This window comes from Brienomyrus brachyistius, chromosome 2, assembly GCF_023856365.1.
Source record: "Brienomyrus brachyistius isolate T26 chromosome 2, BBRACH_0.4, whole genome shotgun sequence".
Classification (NCBI taxonomy): Eukaryota; Metazoa; Chordata; class Actinopteri; order Osteoglossiformes; family Mormyridae; genus Brienomyrus; species Brienomyrus brachyistius.
The window spans coordinates 41669124-41694456 of NC_064534.1; the positions used below are offsets into that span (position 1 = coordinate 41669124).

Here is a 25333-nt window from a genome sequence, read left to right on the forward strand (position 1 = left end):
GGATCCAATGGGACTAACTGGCATGTATAGAGGCGTGTAATGCAAAAGGCCTGTTTTTGGTAGTTTTTCTCGCTCACGGCCATACCACCCTGAACACGCCCGATCTCGTCTGATCTCAGAAGCCAAGCAGGATAGGGTCTGGTTAGTACTTGGATGGGAGACCTACTGGGATTACCCTGTGCTGTAAGCTTTTCTCACTTTTACTTTATACAGGGGGCGCTCCACTTCTCGATTAATTTAAATCTATCACTCCCCTTCCATTTTACTATTTTATATATTTCTTTTTTCTCTCATTCATAAAGGCAGCTTTTACACACGTTTTACTCTAAATACTGCCTGGTAATTATAGCTGCTGTAAGCTGTTCGTGCCTTTATTCCACCAGGGCGCGATCTTCTCACAAACTTGAAGACTGTCACTCCCCATTCACGTTTTACAACTTATTGTTAATGATAAAGAGACAGCTTTTTACACACAGTTTTAAACAAAGTACTGATATTATTCCTCTTCAACTGACCGCTTTGTTTTCTATGCAAAAACCACTTCGCCACAGAAGACTCGATATTATTGGCATAGCAAGTTCTGCTCTTCTCCTTTCAAAACTTGCTAAAAGCTGTATTTAAAAGAACAGATTGGCCGGGGTAATTCACACCCTTCAATGCCAGCTTAATGTTTAGGTTAGTGGGAATCACAGAGGAATTAGGGATGGAAACTTCTTTGCTGGTGGTAGAAGCGGTCTGGTGAATTTTTAGAGAGAAGAGGCCGTCGATGTTTGAATGTAGAAAATTGTTCTGGCTGCAGCCTGCAGTATGGACTTGTTGGTGTGTGTAGCTCCCAGTGTTCTGACAGAGCGACGTTTTGGGGAAGCATGTGATTCAGCAGCTACCAGTGGGCTTCGTGCGGCGGAGATTTTGTGGCTGTTAGCGGAGTTGATTACAGAGGGTCGTTAAGAGAAGCCTGCATGCGGTAGGCAAATGAGTAATGTTTGCCGGCGGGGGACGTGCGGCGATTAACCTGTGAGGTAGTGAAAAGGACTTAAAGAGAAGGAAGTGTGCGGATGCGGAAAGAATGGAATAATTGTGGTAGGCTGCCAGCTGAGTAGTTTGGTGAATGTTTGGTGTGGGTCCGGCGCTGCCGATTGGATGGTGGTGCTGCAGTGTGAGTCAGATAAAAAACAAAAAAAACCAGGAGTAGGATCCAATTGGACTAACTGGCATGTATAGACGCGTGTAATGCAAAAGGGCTGTTTTTGGTTGCATCTCTCGCTCACGGCCGTACCACCCTGAACACGCCCGATCTCGTCTGATCTTGGAAGCTAAGCAGGGAAGGGTTTGGTTAGTACTTGGATGGGAGACCTCCTGGGAATACCAGGTGCTGTAAGCTTTTCTCGCTTTTACTTTATACAGGGGGCGCTCCACTTCACGATTAATTGAAATCTAGCACTCCCCTTCCATTTTACTATTTTATATATATATATATATATATATATATATTTTATCTCTCTTTCATAAAGCCAGCTTTTAGAAACCGTTTTACTCTAAATACTTCCTGGTAATTCTAGGTGCTGTAAGCTGTTCGTGCCTTTATTCCACCAGGGCGCGATCTTCTCACAAACTTGAAGACTGTCACTCCCCATTCACGTTTTACAACTTATTGTTAATGATAAAGAGACAGCTTTTTACACACAGTTTTAAACAAAGTACTGATATTATTCCTCTTCAACTGACCGCTTTGTTTTCTATGCAAAAACCACTTCGCCACAGAAGACTCGATATTATTGGCATAGCAAGTTCTGCTCTTCTCCTTTCAAAACTTGCTAAAAGCTGTATTTAAAAGAACAGATTGGCCGGGGTAATTCACACCCTTCAATGCCAGCTTAATGTTTAGGTTAGTGGGAATCACAGAGGAATTAGGGATGGAAACTTCTTTGCTGGTGGTAGAAGCGGTCTGGTGAATTTTTAGAGAGAAGAGGCCGTCGATGTTTGAATGTAGAAAATTGTTCTGGCTGCAGCCTGCAGTATGGACTTGTTGGTGTGTGTAGCTCCCAGTGTTCTGACAGCGCGACATTTTGGGGAAGCATGTGATTCAGCAGCTACCAGTGGGCTTCGTGCGGCGGAGATTTTGTGGCTGTTAGCGGAGTTGATTACAGAGGGTCGTTAAGAGAAGCCTGCATGCGGTAGGCAAATGAGTAATGTTTGCCAGCGGGGGACGTGCGGCGATTAACCTGTGAGGTAGTGAAAAGGACTTAAAGAGAAGGAAGTGTGCGGATGCGGAAAGAATGGAATAATTGTGGTAGGCTGCCAGCTGAGTAGTTTGGTGAATGTTTGGTGTGGGTCCGGCGCTGCCGATTGGATGGTGGTGCTGCAGTGTGAGTCAGATAAAAAACAAAAAAAACCAGGAGTAGGATCCAATGGTACTAACTGGCATGTATAGACGCGTGTAATGCAAAAGGGCTGTTTTTGGTTGCATCTCTCGCTCACGGCCGTACCACCCTGAACACGCCCGATCTCGTCTGATCTTGGAAGCTAAGCAGGGTAGGGTATGGTTAGTACTTGGATGGGTGACCACCTGGGAATACCAGGTGCTGTAAGCTTTTCTCGCTTTTACTTTATACAGGGGGCGCTCCACTTCACGATTAATTTAAATCTAGCACTCCCCTTCCATTTTACTATTTTATATATATATATATATTTTATCTCTCTTTCATAAAGCCAGCTTTTAGAAATCGTTTTACTCTAAATACTTCCTGGTAATTCTAGGTGCTGTAAGCTGTTCGTGCCTTTATTCCACCAGGGCGCGATCTTCTCACAAACTTGAAGACTGTCACTCCCCATTCACGTTTTACAACTTATTGTTAATGATAAAGAGACAGCTTTTTACACACAGTTTTAAACAAAGTACTGATATTATTCCTCTTCAACTGACCGCTTTGTTTTCTATGCAAAAACCACTTCGCCACAGAAGACTCGATATTATTGGCATAGCAAGTTCTGCTCTTCTCCTTTCAAAACTTGCTAAAAGCTGTATTTAAAAGAACAGATTGGCCGGGGTAATTCACACCCTTCAATGCCAGCTTAATGTTTAGGTTAGTGGGAATCACAGAGGAATTAGGGATGGAAACTTCTTTGCTGGTGGTAGAAGCGGTCTGGTGAATTTTTAGAGAGAAGAGGCCGTCGATGTTTGAATGTAGAAAATTGTTCTGGCTGCAGCCTGCAGTATGGACTTGTTGGTGTGTGTAGCTCCCAGTGTTCTGACAGCGCGACGTTTTGGGGAAGCATGTGATTCAGCAGCTACCAGTGGGCTTCGTGCGGCGGAGATTTTGTGGCTGTTAGCGGAGTTGATAACAGAGGGTCGTTAAGAGAAGCCTGCATGCAGTAGGCAAAGGAGTAATGTTTGCCGGCGGGGGACGTGCGGCGATTAACCTGTGCGGTAGTGAAAAGGAGTTAAAAAGAAGGAAGTGTGCGGATGCGGAAAGAATGGAATAATTGTGGTAGGCTGCCGGCTGAGTAGTTTGGTGAATGTTTGGTGTGGGTCCGGCGCTGCCGATTGGATGGTGGGGCTGCAGTGTGAGTCAGATAAAAAAAAAAAAAAGAACATTAGTAGGATCCAATGGGACTAACTGGCATGTATAGACGCGTGTAATGCAAAAGGGCTGTTTTTGGTAGCATCTCTCGCTTACGGCCATACCACCCTGAACACGCCCGATCTCGTCTGATCTCAGAAGCCAAGCAGGATAGGGTCTGGTTAGTACTCGGATGGGAGACCTACTGGGATTACCCTGTGCTGTAAGCTTTTCTCACTTTTACTTTATACAGGGGGCGCTCCACTTCTCGATTAATTTAAATCTATCACTCCCCTTCCATTTTACTATTTTATATATTTCTTATTTCTCTCATTCATAAAGGCAGCTTTTACACACGTTTTACTCTAAATACTGCCTGGTAATTATAGCTGCTGTAAGCTGTTCGTGCCTTTATTCCACCAGGGCGCGATCTTCTCACAAACTTGAAGACTGTCACTCCCCATTCACGTTTTACAACTTATTGTTAATGATAAAGAGACAGCTTTTTACACACAGTTTTAAACAAAGTACTGATATTATTACTCTTCAACTGACCGCTTTGTTTTCTATGCAAAAACCACTTCGCCACAGAAGACTCGATATTATTGGCATAGCAAGTTCTGCTCTTCTCCTTTCAAAACTTGCTAAAAGCTGTATTTAAAAGAACAGATTGGCCGGGGTAATTCACACCCTTCAATGCCAGCTTAATGTTTAGGTTAGTGGGAATCACAGAGGAATTAGGGATGGAAACTTCTTTGCTGGTGGTAGAAGCGGTCTGGTGAATTTTTAGAGAGAAGAGGCCGTCGATGTTTGAATGTAGAAAATTGTTCTGGCTGCAGCCTGCAGTATGGACTTGTTGGTGTGTGTAGCTCCCAGTGTTCTGACAGAGCGACGTTTTGGGGAAGCATGTGATTCAGCAGCTACCAGTGGGCTTCGTGCGGCGGAGATTTTGTGGCTGTTAGCGGAGTTGATTACAGAGGGTCGTTAAGAGAAGCCTGCATGCGGTAGGCAAATGAGTAATGTTTGCCGGCGGGGGACGTGCGGCGATTAACCTGTGAGGTAGTGAAAAGGACTTAAAGAGAAGGAAGTGTGCGGATGCGGAAAGAATGGAATAATTGTGGTAGGCTGCCAGCTGAGTAGTTTGGTGAATGTTTGGTGTGGGTCCGGCGCTGCCGATTGGATGGTGGTGCTGCAGTGTGAGTCAGATAAAAAACAAAAAAAACCAGGAGTAGGATCCAATGGGACTAACTGGCATGTATAGACGCGTGTAATGCAAAAGGGCTGTTTTTGGTTGCATCTCTCGCTCACGGCCGTACCACCCTGAACACGCCCGATCTCGTCTGATCTTGGAAGCTAAGCAGGGAAGGGTTTGGTTAGTACTTGGATGGGAGACCTCCTGGGAATACCAGGTGCTGTAAGCTTTTCTCGCTTTTACTTTATACAGGGGGCGCTCCACTTCACGATTAATTGAAATCTAGCACTCCCCTTCCATTTTACTATTTTATATATATATATATATATTTTATCTCTCTTTCATAAAGCCAGCTTTTAGAAACCGTTTTACTCTAAATACTTCCTGGTAATTCTAGGTGCTGTAAGCTGTTCGTGCCTTTATTCCACCAGGGCGCGATCTTCTCACAAACTTGAAGACTGTCACTCCCCATTCACGTTTTACAACTTATTGTTAATGATAAAGAGACAGCTTTTTACACACAGTTTTAAACAAAGTACTGATATTATTCCTCTTCAACTGACCGCTTTGTTTTCTATGCAAAAACCACTTCGCCACAGAAGACTCGATATTATTGGCATAGCAAGTTCTGCTCTTCTCCTTTCAAAACTTGCTAAAAGCTGTATTTAAAAGAACAGATTGGCCGGGGTAATTCACACCCTTCAATGCCAGCTTAATGTTTAGGTTAGTGGGAATCACAGAGGAATTAGGGATGGAAACTTCTTTGCTGGTGGTAGAAGCGGTCTGGTGAATTTTTAGAGAGAAGAGGCCGTCGATGTTTGAATGTAGAAAATTGTTCTGGCTGCAGCCTGCAGTATGGACTTGTTGGTGTGTGTAGCTCCCAGTGTTCTGACAGCGCGACGTTTTGGGGAAGCATGTGATTCAGCAGCTACCAGTGGGCTTCGTGCGGCGGAGATTTTGTGGCTGTTAGCGGAGTTGATAACAGAGGGTCGTTAAGAGAAGCCTGCATGCAGTAGGCAAAGGAGTAATGTTTGCCGGCGGGGGACGTGCGGCGATTAACCTGTGCGGTAGTGAAAAGGAGTTAAAAAGAAGGAAGTGTGCGGATGCGGAAAGAATGGAATAATTGTGGTAGGCTGCCGGCTGAGTAGTTTGGTGAATGTTTGGTGTGGGTCCGGCGCTGCCGATTGGATGGTGGGGCTGCAGTGTGAGTCAGATAAAAAAAAAAAAAAAACCAGGAGTAGGATCCAATGGGACTAACTGGCATGTATAGACGCGTGTAATGCAAAAGGGCTGTTTTTGGTAGCATCTCTCGCTTACGGCCATACCACCCTGAACACGCCCGATCTCGTCTGATCTCGCAAGCCAAGCAGTGTAGGGTCTGGTTAGTACTTGGATGGGAGACCTCCTGGGAATACCAGGTGCTGTAAGCTTTTCTCACTTTTACTTTAAACGGGGGGCGCTCCACTTCACGATTAATTTAAATCTAGCACTCCCCTTCCATTTTACTATTTTATATATATATATATATTTTATCTCTCTTTCATAAAGCCAGCTTTTAGAAACCGTTTTACTCTAAATACTTCCTGGTAATTCTAGGTGCTGTAAGCTGTTCGTGCCTTTATTCCACCAGGGCGCGATCTTCTCACAAACTTGAAGACTGTCACTCCCCATTCACGTTTTACAACTTATTGTTAATGATAAAGAGACAGCTTTTTACACACAGTTTTAAACAAAGTACTGATATTATTCCTCTTCAACTGACCGCTTTGTTTTCTATGCAAAAACCACTTCGCCACAGAAGACTCGATATTATTGGCATAGCAAGTTCTGCTCTTCTCCTTTCAAAACTTGCTAAAAGCTGTATTTAAAAGAACAGATTGGCCGGGGTAATTCACACCCTTCAATGCCAGCTTAATGTTTAGGTTAGTGGGAATCACAGAGGAATTAGGGATGGAAACTTCTTTGCTGGTGGTAGAAGCGGTCTGGTGAATTTTTAGAGAGAAGAGGCCGTCGATGTTTGAATGTAGAAAATTGTTCTGGCTGCAGCCTGCAGTATGGACTTGTTGGTGTGTGTAGCTCCCAGTGTTCTAACAGCGCGACGTTTTGGGCAAGCATGTGATTCAGCAGCTACCAGTGGGCTTCGTGCGGCGGAGATTTTGTGGCTGTTAGCGGAGTTGATAACAGAGGGTCGTTAAGAGAAGCCTGCATGCGGTAGGCAAAGGAGTAATGTTTGCCGGCGGGGGACGTGCGGCGATTAACCTGTGCGGTACTGAAAAGGAGTTAAAAAGAAGGAAGTGTGCGGATGCGGAAAGAATGGAATAATTGTGGTAGGCTGCCGGCTGAGTAGTTTGGTGAATGTTTGGTGTGGGTCCGGCGCTGCCGATTGGATGGTGGGGCTGCAGTGTGAGTCAGATAAAAAAAAAAAAAACCAGGAGTAGGATCCAATGGGACTAACTGGCATGTATAGACGCGTGTAATGCAAAAGGGCTGTTTTTGGTAGGATCTCTCGCTTACGGCCATACCACCCTGAACACGCCCGATCTCGTCTGATCTCGGAAGCTAAGCAGGGTAGGGTCTGGTTAGTACTTGGATGGGAGACCTCCTGGGAATACCAGGTGCTGTAAGCTTTTCTCACTTTTACTTTAAACGGGGGGCGCTCCACTTCACGATTAATTTAAATCTACCACTCCCCTTCCATTTTACTATTTTATATATATATATATATATATATATATATATATATATATATATATATATATATATATTTATCTCATTCATAAAGGCAGCTTTTACACACCGTTTTACTCTAAATACTTCCTGGTAATTCTAGGTGCTGTAAGCTGTTCGTGCCTTTATTCCACCAGGGCACGATCTTCTCACAAACTTGAAGACTGTCACTCCCCATTCACGTTTTACAACTTATTGTTAATGATAAAGAGACAGCTTTTTACACACAGTTTTAAACAAAATACTGATATTATTCCTCTTCAACTGACCGCTTTGTTTTCTATGCAAAAACCACTTCGCCACAGAAGACTCGATATTATTGGCATAGCAAGTTCTGCTCTTCTCCTTTCAAAACTTGCTAAAAGCTGTATTTAAAAGAACAGGTTGGCCGGGGTAATTCACACCCTTCAATGCCAGCTTAATGTTTAGGTTAGTGGGAATCACAGAGGAATTAGGGATGGAAACTTCTTTGCTGGTGGTAGAAGCGGTCTGGTGAATTTTTAGAGAGAAGAGGCCGTCGATGTTTGAATGTAGAAAATTGTTCTGGCTGCAGCCTGCTGTATGGACTTGTTGGTGTGTGTAGCTCCCAGTGTTCTGACAGCGCGATGTTTTAGGGAAGCATCTGATTCAGCAGCTACCAGTGGGCTTCGTGCGGCGGAGATTTTGTGGCTGTTAGCGGAGTTGATAACAGAGGGTCGTTAATAGAAGCCTGCATGCAGTAGGCAAAGGAGTAATGTTTGCCGGCGGGGGACGTGCGGCGATTAACCTGTGCGGTAGTGAAAATGAGTTAAAAAGAAGGAAGTGTGCGGATGCGGAAAGAATGGAATAATTGTGGTAGGCTGCCGGCTGAGTAGTTTGGTGAATGTTGGGTGTGGGTCCGGCGCTGCCGATTGGATGGTGGGGCTGCAGTGTGAGTCAGATTAAAAAAAAAGAAAGAACATTAGTAGTATCCAATGGGACCAACTGGCATGTATAGAGGCGTGTAATGCAAAAGGGCTGTTTTTGGTAGTTTCTCTCGCTTACGGCCATACCACCCTGAACACGCCCGATCTCGTCTGATCTCGGAAGCTAAGCAGGGTAGGGTCTGGTTAGTACTTGGATGGGAGACCACCTGGGAATACCAGGTGCTGTACGCTTTTCTCACTTTTACTTTATACAGGGGGCGCTCCACTTCACGATTAATTTAAATCTATCACTCCCCTTCCATTTTACTATTTTATATATATATATATATATTTTTTTTTTTTTCTCTCATTCATAAAGGCAGCTTTTAGAAACCGTTTTACTCTAAATACTTCCTGGTAATTCTAGGTGCTGTAAGCTGTTCGTGCCTTTATTCCACCAGGGCGCGATCTTCTCACAAACTTGAAGACTGTCACTCCCCATTCACGTTTTACAACTTATTGTTAATGATAAAGAGACAGCTTTTTTACACACAGTTTTAAACAAAGTACTGATATTATTCCTCTTCAACTGACCGCTTTGTTTTCTATGCAAAAACCACTTCGCCACAGAAGACTCGATATTATTGGCATAGCAAGTTCTGCTCTTCTCCTTTCAAAACTTGCTAAAAGCTGTATTTAAAAGAACAGATTGGCCGGGGTAATTCACACCCTTCAATGCCAGCTTAATGTTTAGGTTAGTGGGAATCACAGAGGAATTAGGGATGGAAACTTCTTTGCTGGTGGTAGAAGCGGTCTGGTGAATTTTTAGAGAGAAGAGGCCGTCGATGTTTGAATGTAGAAAATTGTTCTGGCTGCAGCCTGCAGTATGGACTTGTTGGTGTGTGTAGCTCCCAGTGTTCTGACAGCGCGATGTTTTGGGGAAGCATGTGATTCAGCAGCTACCAGTGGGCTTCGTGCGGCGGAGATTTTGTGGCTGTTAGCGGAGTTGATAACAGAGGGTCGTTAATAGAAGCCTGCATGCAGTAGGCAAAGGAGTAATGTTTGCTGGCGGGGGACGTGCGGCGATTAACCTGTGCGGTAGTGAAAATGAGTTAAAAAGAAGGAAGTGTGCGGATGCGGAAAGAATGGAATAATTGTGGTAGGCTGCCGGCTGAGTAGTTTGGTGAATGTTTGGTGTGGGTCCGGCGCTGCCGATTGGATGGTGGGGCTGCAGTGTGAGTCAGATAAAAAAAAAAAAAACCAGGAGTAGGATCCAATGGGACTAACTGGCATGTATAGACGCGTGTAATGCAAAAGGGCTGTTTTTGGTAGCATCTCTCGCTTACGGCCATACCACCCTGAACACGCCTGATCTCGTCTGATCTCGGAAGCTAAGCAGGGTAGGGTCTGGTTAGTACTTGGATGGGAGACCTCCTGGGAATAGCAGGTGCTGTAAGCTTTTCTCACTTTTACTTTAAACGGGGGGCGCTCCACTTCACGATTAATTTAAATCTATCACTCCCCTTCCATTTTACTATTATATATATATATATATATATTTTTTTTTTCACTCATTCATAAAGGCAGCTTTTAGAAACCGTTTTACTCTAAATACTTCCTGGTAATTCTAGGTGCTGTAAGCTGTTCGTGCCTTTATTCCACCAGGGCGCGATCTTCTCACAAACTTGAAGACTGTCACTCCCCATTCACGTTTTACAACTTATTGTTAATGATAAAGAGACAGCTTTTTACACACAGTTTTAAACAAAGTACTGATATTATTCCTCTTCAACTGACCGCTTTGTTTTCTATGCAAAAACCACTTCGCCACAGAAGACTCGATATTATTGGCATAGCAAGTTCTGCTCTTCTCCTTTCATAACTTGCTAAAAGCTGTATTTAAAAGAACAGGTTGGCCGGGGTAATTCACACCCTTCAATGCCAGCTTAATGTTTAGGTTAGTGGGAATCACAGAGGAATTAGGGATGGAAACTTCTTTGCTGGTGGTAGAAGCGGTCTGGTGAATTTTTAGAGAGAAGAGGCCGTCGATGTTTGAATGTAGAAAATTGTTCTGGCTGCAGCCTGCAGTATGGACTTGTTGGTGTGTGTAGCTCCCAGTGTTCTGACAGCGCGACGTTTTGGGGAAGCATGTGATTCAGCAGCTACCAGTGGGCTTCGTGCGGCGGAGATTTTGTGGCTGTTAGCGGAGTTGATAACAGAGGGTCGTTAAGAGAAGCCTGCATGCAGTAGGCAAAGGAGTAATGTTTGCCGGCGGGGGACGTGCGGCGATTAACCTGTGCGGTAGTGAAAAGGAGTTAAAAATAAGGAAGTGTGCGGATGCGGAAAGAATGGAATAATTGTGGTAGGCTGCCGGCTGAGTAGTTTGGTGAATGTTTGGTGTAGTTCCGGCGCTGCCGATTGGATGGTGGTGCTGCAGTGTGAGTCAGATAAAAAAATAAATAAACCAGGAGTAGGATCCAATGGGACTAACTGGCATGTATAGACGCGTGTAATGCAAAAGGGCTGTTTTTGGTAGCATCTCTCGCTTATGGCCATACCACCCTGAACACGCCCGATCTCGTCTGATCTCGGAAGCTAAGCAGGGTAGGGTCTGGTTAGTACTTGAATGGGAGACCACCTGGGAATACCAGGTGCTGTAAGCTTTTCTCACTTTTACTTTATACAGGGGGCGCTCCACTTCACGATTAATTTAAATCTATCACTCCCCTTCCATTTTACTATTTTATATATATATATATTTTTTTTTTCTCTCTTTCATAAAGCCAGCTTTTAGAAACCGTTTTACTCTAAATACTTCCTGGTAATTCTAGGTGCTGTAAGCTGTTCGTGCCTTTATTCCACCAGGGCGCGATCTTCTCACAAACTTGAAGACTGTCACTCCCCATTCACGTTTTACAACTTATTGTTAATGATAAAGAGACAGCTTTTTACACACAGTTTTAAACAAAGTACTGATATTATTCCTCTTCAACTGACCGCTTTGTTTTCTATGCAAAAACCACTTCGCCACAGAAGACTCGATATTATTGGCATAGCAAGTTCTGCTCTTCTCCTTTCAAAACTTGCTAAAAGCTGTATTTAAAAGAACAGATTGGCCGGGGTAATTCACACCCTTCAATGCCAGCTTAATGTTTAGGTTAGTGGGAATCACAGAGGAATTAGGGATGGAAACTTCTTTGCTGGTGGTAGAAGTGGTCTGGTGAATTTTTAGAGAGAAGAGGCCGTCGATGTTTGAATGTAGAAAATTGTTCTGGCTGCAGCCTGCAGTATGGACTTGTTGGTGTGTGTAGCTCCCAGTGTTCTGACAGCGCGACGTTTTGGGGAAGCATGTGATTCAGCAGCTACCAGTGGGCTTCGTGCGGCGGAGATTTTGTGGCTGTTAGCGGAGTTGATAACAGAGGGTCGTTAAGAGAAGCCTGCATGCAGTAGGCAAAGGAGTAATGTTTGCCGGCGGGGGACGTGCGGCGATTAACCTGTGCGGTAGTGAAAATGAGTTAAAAAGAAGGAAGTGTGCGGATGCGGAAAGAATGGAATAATTGTGGTAGGCTGCCGGCTGAGTAGTTTGGTGAATGTTGGGTGTGGGTCCGGCGCTGCCGATTGGATGGTGGGGCTTCAGTGTGAGTCAGATAAAAAAAAAAAAAAGAACATTAGTAGTATCCAATGGGACCAACTAGTATGTATAGAGGCGTGTAATTCAAGATGGCGCTGGAGTGACGGCAGCCTTTCCAAGTAGCTCTGCAACACCGCACCTTTTCTTAACCTTTAACTTTTTTTAGACTAGGCTTTTAAACTTTATTTCACTTTCTCTAGTTACTTTACTTTTATCTCTTGGATATAGCGATACAAGATGGATAATGCACTTTTTAAAACTTCTGGAACCAGCTCCTGCATCTATTTGAGAGCGGAGCTGCTGGCGCTAAGAACACAGGAACAGACCGGCATGCGACACAACATTCCAGCTGAGATAAAGAGGAGCTACAGAGGCTGCAAGGCTGGAGCGAGGAAAGCGGATCACCGGAGGCGATTCAAACCATCAATCCCGACAGTGATAATGGGCAACGTGAACTCGCTACATAACAAAATGGATGAACTGTGTGCTTTGAACAACCACCGACTATATCGTGAGTGCAGTTTGTTTATCTTCACGGAGACGTGGCTAACCGAGCTAACGCCACAGGCTAACGTAGACCTATGCGGTTTCACATTCGTGAGATCCGATAGGGACACGCAGGCCAGCGGAAAAAGCAGAGGTGGGGGACTCATTGTCTACATTAACAACAGATACTGCAACCCTGGACATGTCTCCGTTAAAGTTTCGGTATGCCGTCCGGACCTGGAGCTGCTAGCCGTTAGCTTGCGGCCATATTATTTACCTCGGGAGTTTAGTCATGTGATCTGTGTGTGTGTTTACATCCCTCCGAGGGCCGACGCAGCAGCTGCCTGCGAGAAAATACACACAGTTACAGCAAGACTGCAGACACAAAACCCAGAGGCTTTCATTATTATATCTGGAGACTTTAATCATGCCACACTGGACTCTACTCTGGCTGCTTTTCACCAGTTTGTGGATTGCCCCACAAGGAGCAACAGGACAATTGACTTACTGTATGCAAATGTGAGAGACGCATACAGAGCCACCCCCCTCCCCCCGTTAGGGAAGTCAGACCACAACCTGGTTTACCTACAGCCACAATACACACCCCTCGTCCAAAGGCAGCCTGTCACAACACGCTCCATCAGGAGATGGACTCCAGAAAAGGAGGACGCTCTGAGAGACTGCTACGACACCACAGACTGGGATGTGCTTCTGAGCCCACATGGGGAGGACATAGAGGGGGCGACACACTGTCTGACAGACTACCTCAACTTTTGTGTGGACACGGTTGCCCCTGCTAAGACGGTACGGTGTTATCCTAATAATAAACCGTGGGTAACACAGGAAGTCAAAGCTGTCCTCAACATGAAGAAGAAGGCTTTCAGGAGCAAAGTGAAGGAGGAGATGAAAGCAGCACAGCGGGAGGTGAAACGCTGCCTGAGGGAAGCAAAGGACACCTACAGGAGGAAGGTGGAGCAGAAGTTGGAGAGGAACAATATGAGGGAGGTCTGGAATGGTGTGAAAACCATTACAGGCTATAACATCAAGAACAGCTTAGTGGGGGGGACGGTGGAGAAGGCAAACGAATTTAACAACTTCTTCAATAGGTTTGACCAGCCCACAACCCCCCCACCCTCATCTTTACTACAGAGCCCTCTCACCACTTTCCTACCTCCCTCACTTCCCCCCCCTTCTGGACACTATGACACCCTCCTCCTACAACCCCTCTCTCAACAGCAGGACATCTTCCCCCCCCCCCTTCCAATCATCTCCCAGTATTACAGTGGATCAGGTCAGGAAACAACTGAGGAAGCTTTGCCCCAGAAAGGCAGCAGGCCCAGACAAGGTGTGTCCTAGGATGCTAAAGGCGTGTGCTGCTGAACTTGGGGAGCCGCTACAACGAGTATTCAATCTCAGTCTGCAACTGGGGAGAGTGCCCGCCCTATGGAAGACATCCTGCATTGTACCAGTCCCCAAAAGGAACCGGCCCAATGAGTTGAATGACTTCCGACCGGTGGCACTGACGTCACATCTTATGAAGACTCTAGAGCGGCTCTTCCTTAACCTCCTACGACCACAGGTACAACATGCCCAGGACCCACTACAGTTCGCATACAAGGCGGATGTCGGCGTGGAGGATGCCATCCTGTACCTCCTACATAGAGCCCACTCACACCTGGACGGGGGGAAAGGCACGGTCAGGATCCTGTTTCTTGACTTCTCTAGTGCCTTTAATACCATCCGGCCCCGTATGCTCCAGGAAAAACTGAACAGGATGCAGGTGGACCCCTGCTTGATAGCTTGGATCTCCAACTATCTCACTGACAGACCACAGTACGTCAGGCTGAAGGACATCACGTCTGACACTGTGGTCAGCAGCACAGGAGCACCACAGGGAACTGTGCTGTCCCCTCTTCTTTTCACCCTGTACACCTCTGACTTCTGCTATAATTCTGAATTATGCCACATTCAGAAGTTTGCAGACGACACAGCCATCATGGGGTGTATCTGGGAGGATCAGGAAGAGGAGTACAGAAGTCTGGTGAGGAATTTCGTTACATGGAGTCACACAAACCACCTGCAACTCAACACCTCAAAGACCAAGGAACTGGTTGTGGACTTCGGGAGGTCCAGAGAAGGTCCACTGCCGGTTCAGATAGAGGGGGAGGAGGTGGAGGTGGTCAACAAATACAAGTATCTCGGGCTGTGGGTGGACAACAAACTGGACTGGTCATGCAACACAGAGCACCTGTATAAAAAAGCCCAAAGCCGACTGTACTTCCTCAGGAGACTGAGGTCTTTTAACATCTGCAGGAAGCTCCTGAGGATGTTTTACCAGTCAGTGGTTGCTGGAGTACTTTTCTATGCTGTGGTGTGTTGGGGGAGCAGCACAGCAAAGAAGGACTCATCCAGGCTGGAAAAACTGATCAGGAAGGCTAGCTCTGTGGTCGGCATGAAGCTGGACACTATGGCGATAGTGGCAGAGAAAAGGACACTAAAAAAATTGCTGGACATTATGGACAATGCTGGGCATCCTCTGCACACGGCCATAAACAACCAGAGGAGTCTGTTCAGTGACAGGTTGCTTCTCCCAAAGACAAGAACCAACAGACTTAAAAACTCCTTTGTCCCATACGCCATCAAGCTGTTTAACTCCTCTCTGGTGGGGAGAGGGCGGGGAAACAGGTGGACAAAGGAGGGGGGGACAACTAAGCTGTAGTGCCTCTTCACTTCACTGTGCAATACTCTTGTGCAATACTTTTGGTTTTTAGTTCAATACTGGAAATGTGCAATACTTTTGGTTTTTTTGGTTCAATACTGGGAATGTGCAATTCCCTTGTATTCTCATTCCTATTTATTCTATTTATCCCTTTGTATTTTATTTTTCTTGTATCTATATATGTATATATATGTATATATATAACATTTGCTCACGTTGTTATTTTTATTTTTTGTAACTTGCTGGTGGTAGAAGCGGTCTGGTGAATTTTTAGAGAGAAGAGGCCGTCGATGTTTGAATGTAGAAAATTGTTCTGGCTGCAGCCTGCAGTATGGACTTGTTGGTGTGTGTAGCTCCCAGTGTTCTGACAGCACGACGTTTTGGGGAAGCATGTGATTCAGCAGCTACCAGTGGGCTTCGTGCGGCGGAGATTTTGTGGCTGTTAGCGGAGTTGATAACAGAGGGTCGTTAAGAGAAGCCTGCATGCAGTAGGCAAAGGAGTAATGTTTGCCGGCGGGGGACGTGCGGCGATTAACCTGTGCAGTACTGAAAAGGAGTTAAAAAGAAGGAAGTGTGCGGATGCGGAAAGAATGGAATAATTGTGGTAGGCTGCCGGCTGAGTAGTTTGGTGAATGTTTGGTGTGGGTCCGGCGCTGCCGATTGGATGGTGGGGCTGCAGTGTGAGTCAGATAAAAAAAAAAAAAACCAGGAGTAGGATCCAATGGGACTAACTGGCATGTATAGAGGCGTGTAATGCAAAAGGGCTGTTTTTGGTCGCGTCTCTCGCTTATGGCCATACCACCCTGAACATGCCCGATCTCATCCGATCTCGGAAGCCAAGCAGGGTAGGGTCTGGTTAGTACTTGGATGGGAGACCTCCTGGGAATACCAAGTACTGTAAGCTTTTCTCACTTTTACTTTATACAGGGGGTGCTCCACTTCACGATTAATTTAAATCTACCACTCCCCTTCCATTTTACTATTTTATATATATATATATATATATATATATATATATATATATATTTATCTCATTCATAAAGGCAGCTTTTACACACCGTTTTACTCTAAATACTTCCTGGTAATTCTAGGTGCTGTAAGCTGTTCGTGCCTTTATTCCACCAGGGCACGATCTTCTCACAAACTTGAAGACTGTCACTCCCCATTCACGTTTTACAACTTATTGTTAATGATAAAGAGACAGCTTTTTACACACAGTTTTAAACAAAGTACTGATATTATTCCTCTTCAACTGACCGCTTTGTTTTCTATGGAAGCCCGTTTCCGCCACAAAAAGAAAAAAAATAAGTCATAATAACGAGAAACTTTCTCATTATTACAATTTAGTATCTCATAATAACGAGAAACTTTCTCATTTGTACGACTTAGTATCTCATAATAACGAGAAACTTTCTCATTTGTACGACTTAGTATCTCATAATAACGAGAAACTTTCTCATTATTACGACTTAGTATCTCGTCATTATGAGATACTTTCTCATTATTATGACTTAGTTTCTCGTTATTATGAGATACTAAGTCGTAATAATGAGAACGTTTCTCGTTATTTTGAGAAACGTTTTTTTTTTGCAACGAGAATTTTTTTTTTCTAACGATATTTTTTTTTTTTTTACAACGAGAATTTTTTTTTTTCATGACTTCGATTTAAATGACTTGAGGCTTTTTCCGTTTCCGGAGGAAGCTCCAAATCTTCGACTACGTTTATGGCGGGCATGGTATTTTGTGCATCATTATCTAAGGTAAGTGCAGTTGTGTTATTCGTAATTTCATGGTGGCAAGTTTATGGTTCTCAGTTTAGATTTTCGGGTAGGCTGCTTAACGTGATATAGCTAATAGGGAGAGAGTTTCCCAAAGTCGTTGTGACCAAAGAGCAACCTAAAGTGTCTGCGAGAACACATACTACAGTTGTTTTTAATGCTATGGCGTTTTTTGGAAAATTCACTGCAATTTATTATTGTGCATTCTTAATAAACTAGATCTAGCATAAGTGCCAGTCCACGTGATCAGATTTTAGAATTATAAATAAAATAATTTAAACTTACAAATTGTGCTGAATACAGTTCTTCGTGATTTAAGACCACAAGTGAATACAGCATAGAGTTAACTGCAAATGTTATTTACTGCGGTTAGACAAAGCTAGTTAGATTAGTGTATTAGGTTTGCATGTCTGGCTACTTGTATGTCAAGCAATGTGTGATCTATTTACCAAGCGTAATGTTTCATATTTGGTGGGAGGTCGAATATGTAAAAACTTCTTAAAATTTCATTTTCACGCATTGTTTTTTATTGGTTAAATTAGGGGATTTTAACAAGAGGTTCTTCGAATGTATGCTTTTGAAATTTAATCTGTTATTTGATCTGTTCTAAACACCTCTGTGCTATGTTATCGGTGTGATTTTACTGCACCACCAGGCAATGATCCTAAGAAATTGTAACATGCATATGTCCACAGAAATGGGTGACTTGATACAGTTTTTAAGACAAAGAAATGTTCCAGAAGAAACAATTGAAAAATTGGAACAGGAAAAGGTAAGATTTAACTAAACCTAAATTACAGTAATATTTAGCGTCAAAATGAGTGGTAGTCGTAGGCATACACACACACTGTACTTGGTTTCTAAATCTGTGACAGTACTTAAATACTTTGTTGCATTAAAATTGGCTTTCATTTATGTATGTTTAAACAGACTTGCAATATCAATAATGGGAAAGAACAAAATGTCTGTAATACTGTGCATATTTAAATAGATGATTGTATTGCACTATTTGTTTTCTTTAGATTGATGTCAGTGTCATTCTACTGATGACAGATGAGCAACTGAAGACATACTTGCCATCTTATGGAGATCGTCTGGCCGTGCTTGGATTTTGTAGGCGGCAGGAAGATTGTCCCCAAACTCGCAAATCAAAGCTTTTTGATCGCCTAAAATCCAAATTATCCAAAAAACAAAGAACTGAGGAATATGGAAAAGGCTCAACTCAAAAATTGGTCACAAAAAATGCGGAGAAAAGTGTAAGGAAGATAGAATTGGGGTGGATGCATTATGATGATGAAGAAAAGGTTTTAAAACAGGTGAGAACAAGAAAAGGTGGGGGCACACGGAAAATTGATGTCTCAAAGGATTCAAGCAAAGCAGATTTGATAAAAGAAGCGACATGTCTCTTTTTTCCAAATGGAAAGAATGTGAAAGGGAACACCACAGAATTTGAGTTTGACTTGAAAGACTATCAGGAAATGTCAGTGGATGAAAGTGCAACAGTGGGGAAATTGTACGAAGACACTAAATTGCCACTTCTTAGGTTCTACTTGGCAACAAAAACAAAAAATAGTACACAAAATCAGGGGAATGCAAATGTAGAATTTTCTGAAGAAAATTTAAGTTTTCAGGATTTTGAGAGTTCCACCCCTATTATAGAACAGTCATCTCATACATCCCAAAATGCAGATGTACCAGATGTTATCTACATTGGGAATGAGAGAGACACTTCCAGCACCCAAAGCATATCTTTTCTTCACTCCACAGAGGTAGTGAGCACTGAACCATTTACTTTGGATCTTTTGGAAGACAGTAACGTAGTTACATTCGTCACAGATAATCATAGAGGCATTACTGAGCAAAGCATGGATGACACACTGCCTATGTCTCCTGAAAGTCAGAAAACACCAAGAATTCTAGTTGTTCACCGTGGAAATGTACTTCTTGAACTTATTTCACATTTTTCTGATGAAAGTATTCTAAGCAAAAATGTGAAAATCCAGCTTGTACTGCCAGATGGAAATTTTGAGATGGGGCATGATGATGGAGGAGTAGTAAGGGACTGTCTTTCTGAATTCTGGCATGACTTTTACGACCAGTGCACCATGGGTAGTTCTTTGAAAGTGCCTTTTCTTCGTCACGATTTTGGCCAAGCACAGTGGGAAAGTGTTGGCCGTATAATAGCTTTTGGATGGCGGAAGGAAAAGTATCTTCCTGTCAGACTAGCTCCAGTGATTTTGGAACAAGCAGCCTCTGGGTATATCAAGAGTGATTTAATTGAAAATTTCCTCAAGTTTGTTCCAGAAGGAGACCGAGCAGTTTTCGAATCTTGGCGATCAGACTTTGACAGTGTTGACAAGGATGAATTACTTGAGATTTTGGATAATTACCTGTGTAGGAAAAGGCCAACAGCCAACAATTTTGGAGATATCCTTCAAGAGCTAGCACACAAAAAGCTGCTCCAAGAACCTGCATATGTCATTGATCAGTGGGCAACCACACTTTCAACTGCTGGGCTAGAAATTGAGCAGATTTTAACAACTTACGAGTATCTGCTTCCGACAAGCAGAAAAGTTGTGAAGTCCCTTTCCTTCCCAGAGGCACTGAACACCCAGGAGAAGGACATTCAGAGGTATGTAACTACATATGTGAGGGAGTCTGACCCGCAACGACTGTCGCTGTTTCTCAGATTTTGCACAGGATCTGATTTATTTCTTGGTAAAATCATTAGCATTATCTTTACGCAAATAAAAGGCTTTCAGCGGAGACCTATAGCGCATACTTGTGGCTGTGTGTTGGAATTGTCACTCCACTATGACAGTTATCCAGACTTCAGATCAGAGATCAACAAAGTTCTGGAATCAAATGTATGGGTAATGGACATTGTTTAAAAAGTTTGTGGTACTGAAAGTCCACTGTGACTTACGCAAATGTGTACCATGCATGTCTTAAAATGCACAATGTAGTGTTTGTTAACTTTGTTCCATGTAAAGTTTGATTATATCAGTTACACCATGGACACACAATTGTGCACATTTTGTATTGAAACATTTTACCTACACTGAGTGACTTTGTAGCCCTGAACCTTTATCTTTTGTTTGAATTAGACTTATTTGTTTAAAGTGTCAACACCCAACAAAAAGGAGGAAAAGTTGAAAAATCCAAAAGAAAAGGGTAAATGCTAGTGTTAATTTAGATTAATGCAAGTGTTCAGATGTTTTAGACATTTTATGCTTAGGTGTCTTTTGAATTCAAGAAGTTTAATTTGAATGTTCAGATGTTTTAGACATTTTATTCTGAGATTTTTTTATATATATAATTATCGTTATAAGAAACTTATATGTTTTGGTGCTGTGCACTTTATTTTCACTCTATACAGTTTATTTCTGTTAATGTATTGGATATTGCACAGGAATACATTAAAACAAAGTAATTTAAGACAAAAAATGGACTAATAAACAGTGTTTGGACTAATAAATAATACAATGTGAATTTAAATTTAGAATGAGTCTGTTTTGTACTTTTACAAATTCTCATTGAAATCAGTATGAATATAAATGCATATATTCCATGTGATAATTTAAATTGACATTTTTAGCATCAGTACATCACTCAACATTTAGTTCACTAATAATTAGCTCTCTAAGTCTAATGTACATGTCCACCATTTCATAGACATCATCTGACACAGACAGATTATACTCTGACATTAGTTCAACACAAACATGAAATACATCTTCATCACAAGGATAATCTTTAAACAAACAGTCTTCAAGACACAAGTCAGCCAGCTCAGGGTTCACATTCTGCAAGAAATCTGTAGCTCCATATAAATGAGGTACTGTATACATCAGTAAGGGACGTCCGTTAGGGGACCTCGAGTTGTGAACTGGTCTTATTCTGTGATTGTTCCATGCAGACGCAATTTCATCCAGTTCCTCCTGAAGACAGAAGAAATAATAGGCTATTTACACCTCAAGGTGGTGCAATCTGGTTACGTATAAAAACAAGTACTGTAATGGTAATGCATACGTGAACTGTAATGTATAAATGTACAGGTTAAGAACAGTCATGAAAAACATGGAAAAGTCATGGAATTGGAAAATAAAATTTGCTCTGGCGTTTATTTCGTGGTGTTGCAATACACCGCTGAAATATCGGTCTTGAACGAACCGCCTCAGCTCTATTAAGTGAACGATGGGAGAAAGCTGCCGACAGTGAGACGTTTTTAATGTTAGTTGCTCCATACGCCGACTGTGACTTGTATAAATGACGTTCGCGCGTGATATCATAATCAGGGTATGAAATAACTTATTGCACATGGTCATAAGAATATATTTCAGAATGATTAAAAAGTTATAGCAAAGTGGCCCAAGAGAAGACTACAGTTAAGATCGGCTGTTATGTAAAATGCTACGATAATGCATTTGAAAATACAGCACAACCTGACATTATTATGACAGCAAATGTACACGTATTGTTTTGCTTTGCATGCACTACAAACTGGAATATGTGCAATAATTTTATAGCCATAATTTACATTGCCATTGTGTGTGATTGGTGTTCTATGTTATGCCTACCTGAATCATGTTTTGGAAACAAAACTGGATCAGCGATTTGTCCAGAAACGTGTCCATAAAATGTCCATCTTCTTTGAGACTGTCAAAGATGTTCATCCAAAATTGTGCGCACTGGCTTCGGAGAGTGAGCCACCATCTTTCAATTCGTTGGTTAGTAGTACTTGGGCCGAAAGAGACACACTGTGCCGCAAAATTTTCATTGGACTGAAAAAATCTTTGCATATCTGCGATATAACTGTTCTCCGTTCCATGGTCCAGCCTGACTCTTGTAGGGCATCCTTCGTATTCAGAAACAGCTGTTATATAATATCCCGCAATAACGCGTGGATCATTGTTTGTTTTGTAAGATTCGAGCCAAATTATTTTCCGGGAAAACCCGTCGATACATCCACTTATGGCAATGCCGTACGGTTTTAACTTATCATATCCATCGATGTGCCATACGTAATTGGGACCACGGCTATTGTACACTCTCCGACGCAGTCGATTATTTGCCCTTAGATCCACTCCCTGACCGTCTAGTAATCGCAATATCATGCGAACTGTCTCTCTGTCAGTAATAATCCCATGTAACCAACATTTCTGATGCATCCATCTATAGCCGTGCGACTGACCCGATGTTTGTAGCTGTTGTTGAATGAATGCTGCCACATCAGCCTCGTCAGTTTTGTTCTTTCTTCTCCAAAGCTGACGTCTGTACAGAATTCGCTCGAGGGTTCGATTGCTAATTTGAACTCCATGTAACTCTTTCAGCAACGTTAGTATTTCTTTATTTGTGAAGCCCCGTTTAAAGTACTGCTGAACATGCTTAGCAAACATAACTCCGCTAACTCTAGCCACAGTCACCTCAACTTGTTGTACACATTCATAAGGTTCTCCTGAGAAACTGTCATAATAATGAGAAAGTATCTCATAATAACGAGAAACTAAGTCGTAAAAATGAGAAAGTTTCTCGTTATTATGAGATACTTTCTCATTAGTACGACTTAGTATCTCATAATAACGAGAAACTTTCTCATTTTTACGACTTAGTTTCTCGTTATTATGAGATACTTTCTCATTAGTACGACTTAGTTTCTCGTTATTATGAGATACTAAGTCGTAAAAATGAGAAAGTTTCTCGTTATTATGAGATACTTTCTCATTAGTACGACTTAGTATCTCATAATAACGAGAAACTTTCTCATTTTTACGACTTAGTTTCTCGTTATTATGAGATACTTTCTCATTAGTACGACTTAGTTTCTCGTTATTATGAGATACTAAGTCGTACTAATGAGAAAGTATCTCATAATAACGAGAAACTAAGTCGAAAAAATTAGAAAGTTTCTTGTTATTATGAGATACTAAGTCGTAATAATGAGAAAGTTTCTCGTTATTATGACTTATTTTTTTTCTTTTTGTGGCGGAAACGGGCTTCCATAGTTTTCTATGCAAAAACCACTTCGCCACAGAAGACTCGATATTATTGGCATAGCAAGTTCTGCTCTTCTCCTTTCAAAACTTGCTAAAAGCTGTATTTAAAAGAACAGATTGGCCGGGGTAATTCACACCCTTCAATGCCAGCTTAATGTTTAGGTTAGTGGGAATCACAGAGGAATTAGGGATGGAAACTTCTTTGCTGGTGGTAGAAGCGGTCTGGTGAATTTTTAGAGAGAAGAGGCCGTCGATGTTTGAATGTAGAAAATTGTTCTGGCTGCAGCCTGCAGTATGGACTTGTTGGTGTGTGTAGCTCCCAGTGTTCTGACAGCGCGATGTTTTGGGGAAGCATGTGATTCAGCAGCTACCAGTGGGCTTCGTGCGGCGGAGATTTTGTGGCTGTTAGCGGAGTTGATAACAGAGGGTCGTTAATAGAAGCCTGCATGCAGTAGGCAAAGGAGTAATGTTTGCTGGCGGGGGACGTGCGGCGATTAACCTGTGCGGTAGTGAAAATGAGTTAAAAAGAAGGAAGTGTGCGGATGCGGAAAGAATGGAATAATTGTGGTAGGCTGCCGGCTGAGTAGTTTGGTGAATGTTGGGTGTGGGTCCGGCGCTGCCGATTGGATGGTGGGGCTGCAGTGTGAGTCAGATAAAAAAAAAAAAGAACATTAGTAGTATCCAATGGGACCAACTGGCATGTATAGAGGCGTGTAATGCAAAAGGGCTGTTTTTGGTAGTTTCTCTCGCTTACGGCCATACCACCCTGAACACGCCAGATCTCGTCTGATCTCGGAAGCTAAGCAGGGTAGGGTCTGGTTAGTACTTGGATGGGAGACCACCTGGGAATACCAGGTGCTGTAAGCTTTTCTCACTTTTACTTTATACAGGGGGCGCTCCACTTCATGATTAATTTAAATCTATCACTCCCCTTCCATTTTACTATTTTATATATATATATATATATATATATATTTTTTTTTTTTTTTTTTTTTTTTTCTCTCATTCATAAAGGCAGCTTTTAGAAACCGTTTTACTCTAAATACTTCCTGGTAATTCTAGGTGCTGTAAGCTGTTCGTGCCTTTATTCCACCAGGGCGCGATCTTCTCACAAACTTGAAGACTGTCACTCCCCATTCACGTTTTACAACTTATTGTTAATGATAAAGAGACAGCTTTTTACACACAGTTTTAAACAAAGTACTGATATTATTCCTCTTCAACTGACCGCTTTGTTTTCTATGCAAAAACCACTTCGCCACAGAAGACTCGATATTATTGGCATAGCAAGTTCTGCTCTTCTCCTTTCAAAACTTGCTAAAAGCTGTATTTAAAAGAACAGATTGGCCGGGGTAATTCACACCCTTCAATGCCAGCTTAATGTTTAGGTTAGTGGGAATCACAGAGGAATTAGGGATGGAAACTTCTTTGCTGGTGGTAGAAGCGGTCTGGTGAATTTTTAGAGAGAAGAGGCCGTCGATGTTTGAATGTAGAAAATTGTTCTGGCTGCAGCCTGCATTATGGACTTGTTGGTGTGTGTAGCTCCCAGTGTTCTGACAGCGCGACGTTTTGGGGAAGCATGTGATTCAGCAGCTACCAGTGGGCTTCGTGCGGCGGAGATTTTGTGGCTGTTAGCGGAGTTGATAACAGAGGGTCGTTAAGAGAAGCCTGCATGCAGTAGGCAAAGGAGTAATGTTTGCCGGCGGGGGACGTGCGGCGATTAACCTGTGCAGTACTGAAAAGGAGTTAAAAAGAAGGAAGTGTGCGGATGCGGAAAGAATGGAATAATTGTGGTAGGCTGCCGGCTGAGTAGTTTGGTGAATGTTTGGTGTGGGTCCGGCGCTGCCGATTGGATGGTGGGGCTGCAGTGTGAGTCAGATAAAAAAAAAAAAAAACCAGGAGTAGGATCCAATGGGACTAACTGGCATGTATAGACGCGTGTAATGCAAAAGGGCTGTTTTTGGTAGCATCTCTCGCTTACGGCCATACCACCCTGAACACGCCCGATCTCGTCTGATCTCGGAAGCTAAGCAGGGTAGGGTCTGGTTAGTACTTGGATGGGAGACCACCTGGGAATACCAGGTGCTGTAAGCTTTTCTCACTTTTACTTTAAACGGGGGGCGCTCCACTTCACGATTAATTTAAATCTATCACTCCCCTTCCATTTTACTATTATATATATATATATATATATATATATATATATATATATATATTTTTTTTTTTTTCTCTCATTCATAAAGGCAGCTTTTAGAAACCGTTTTACTCTAAATACTTCCTGGTAATTCTAGGTGCTGTAAGCTGTTCGTGCCTTTATTCCACCAGGGCGCGATCTTCTCACAAACTTGAAGACTGTCACT

The 25333-nt window shown here is 42.8% G+C and overlaps 11 non-coding genes and 2 pseudogenes across 11 annotated transcripts; all 13 read left to right on the forward strand.

The window, feature by feature from the left end:
• The first annotated feature begins 71 nt into the window (after positions 1-71).
• LOC125732058 (5S ribosomal RNA) lies at positions 72-190 on the forward strand (annotated as a pseudogene).
• Positions 191-1262: 1072 nt separating this feature from the next.
• On the forward strand, positions 1263-1381 carry LOC125729955 (5S ribosomal RNA). Its single transcript, XR_007390338.1, has one exon. It is a non-coding gene; the product is annotated as a 5S ribosomal RNA (ribosomal RNA).
• Positions 1382-2472: 1091 nt separating this feature from the next.
• On the forward strand, positions 2473-2591 carry LOC125730702 (5S ribosomal RNA). The gene has a single exon (XR_007390997.1). It is a non-coding gene; the product is annotated as a 5S ribosomal RNA (ribosomal RNA).
• Positions 2592-3671: 1080 nt separating this feature from the next.
• Positions 3672-3790, forward strand: LOC125731976 (5S ribosomal RNA; annotated as a pseudogene).
• A 1072-nt stretch (positions 3791-4862) lies between these two features.
• Positions 4863-4981, forward strand: LOC125729963 (5S ribosomal RNA). The gene has a single exon (XR_007390349.1). It is a non-coding gene; the product is annotated as a 5S ribosomal RNA (ribosomal RNA).
• A 1082-nt stretch (positions 4982-6063) lies between these two features.
• Positions 6064-6182, forward strand: LOC125736836 (5S ribosomal RNA). Its single transcript, XR_007396104.1, has one exon. It is a non-coding gene; the product is annotated as a 5S ribosomal RNA (ribosomal RNA).
• A 1078-nt stretch (positions 6183-7260) lies between these two features.
• LOC125734520 (5S ribosomal RNA) lies at positions 7261-7379 on the forward strand. Its single transcript, XR_007393829.1, has one exon. It is a non-coding gene; the product is annotated as a 5S ribosomal RNA (ribosomal RNA).
• A 1117-nt stretch (positions 7380-8496) lies between these two features.
• LOC125733552 (5S ribosomal RNA) lies at positions 8497-8615 on the forward strand. The gene has a single exon (XR_007392894.1). It is a non-coding gene; the product is annotated as a 5S ribosomal RNA (ribosomal RNA).
• Positions 8616-9703: 1088 nt separating this feature from the next.
• On the forward strand, positions 9704-9822 carry LOC125734449 (5S ribosomal RNA). Its single transcript, XR_007393760.1, has one exon. It is a non-coding gene; the product is annotated as a 5S ribosomal RNA (ribosomal RNA).
• A 1085-nt stretch (positions 9823-10907) lies between these two features.
• LOC125733469 (5S ribosomal RNA) lies at positions 10908-11026 on the forward strand. The gene has a single exon (XR_007392814.1). It is a non-coding gene; the product is annotated as a 5S ribosomal RNA (ribosomal RNA).
• Positions 11027-15984: 4958 nt separating this feature from the next.
• On the forward strand, positions 15985-16103 carry LOC125736562 (5S ribosomal RNA). Its single transcript, XR_007395840.1, has one exon. It is a non-coding gene; the product is annotated as a 5S ribosomal RNA (ribosomal RNA).
• A 7618-nt stretch (positions 16104-23721) lies between these two features.
• On the forward strand, positions 23722-23840 carry LOC125733892 (5S ribosomal RNA). Its single transcript, XR_007393224.1, has one exon. It is a non-coding gene; the product is annotated as a 5S ribosomal RNA (ribosomal RNA).
• Positions 23841-24948: 1108 nt separating this feature from the next.
• On the forward strand, positions 24949-25067 carry LOC125737135 (5S ribosomal RNA). Its single transcript, XR_007396402.1, has one exon. It is a non-coding gene; the product is annotated as a 5S ribosomal RNA (ribosomal RNA).
• The last annotated feature ends 266 nt before the right edge of the window (positions 25068-25333 follow it).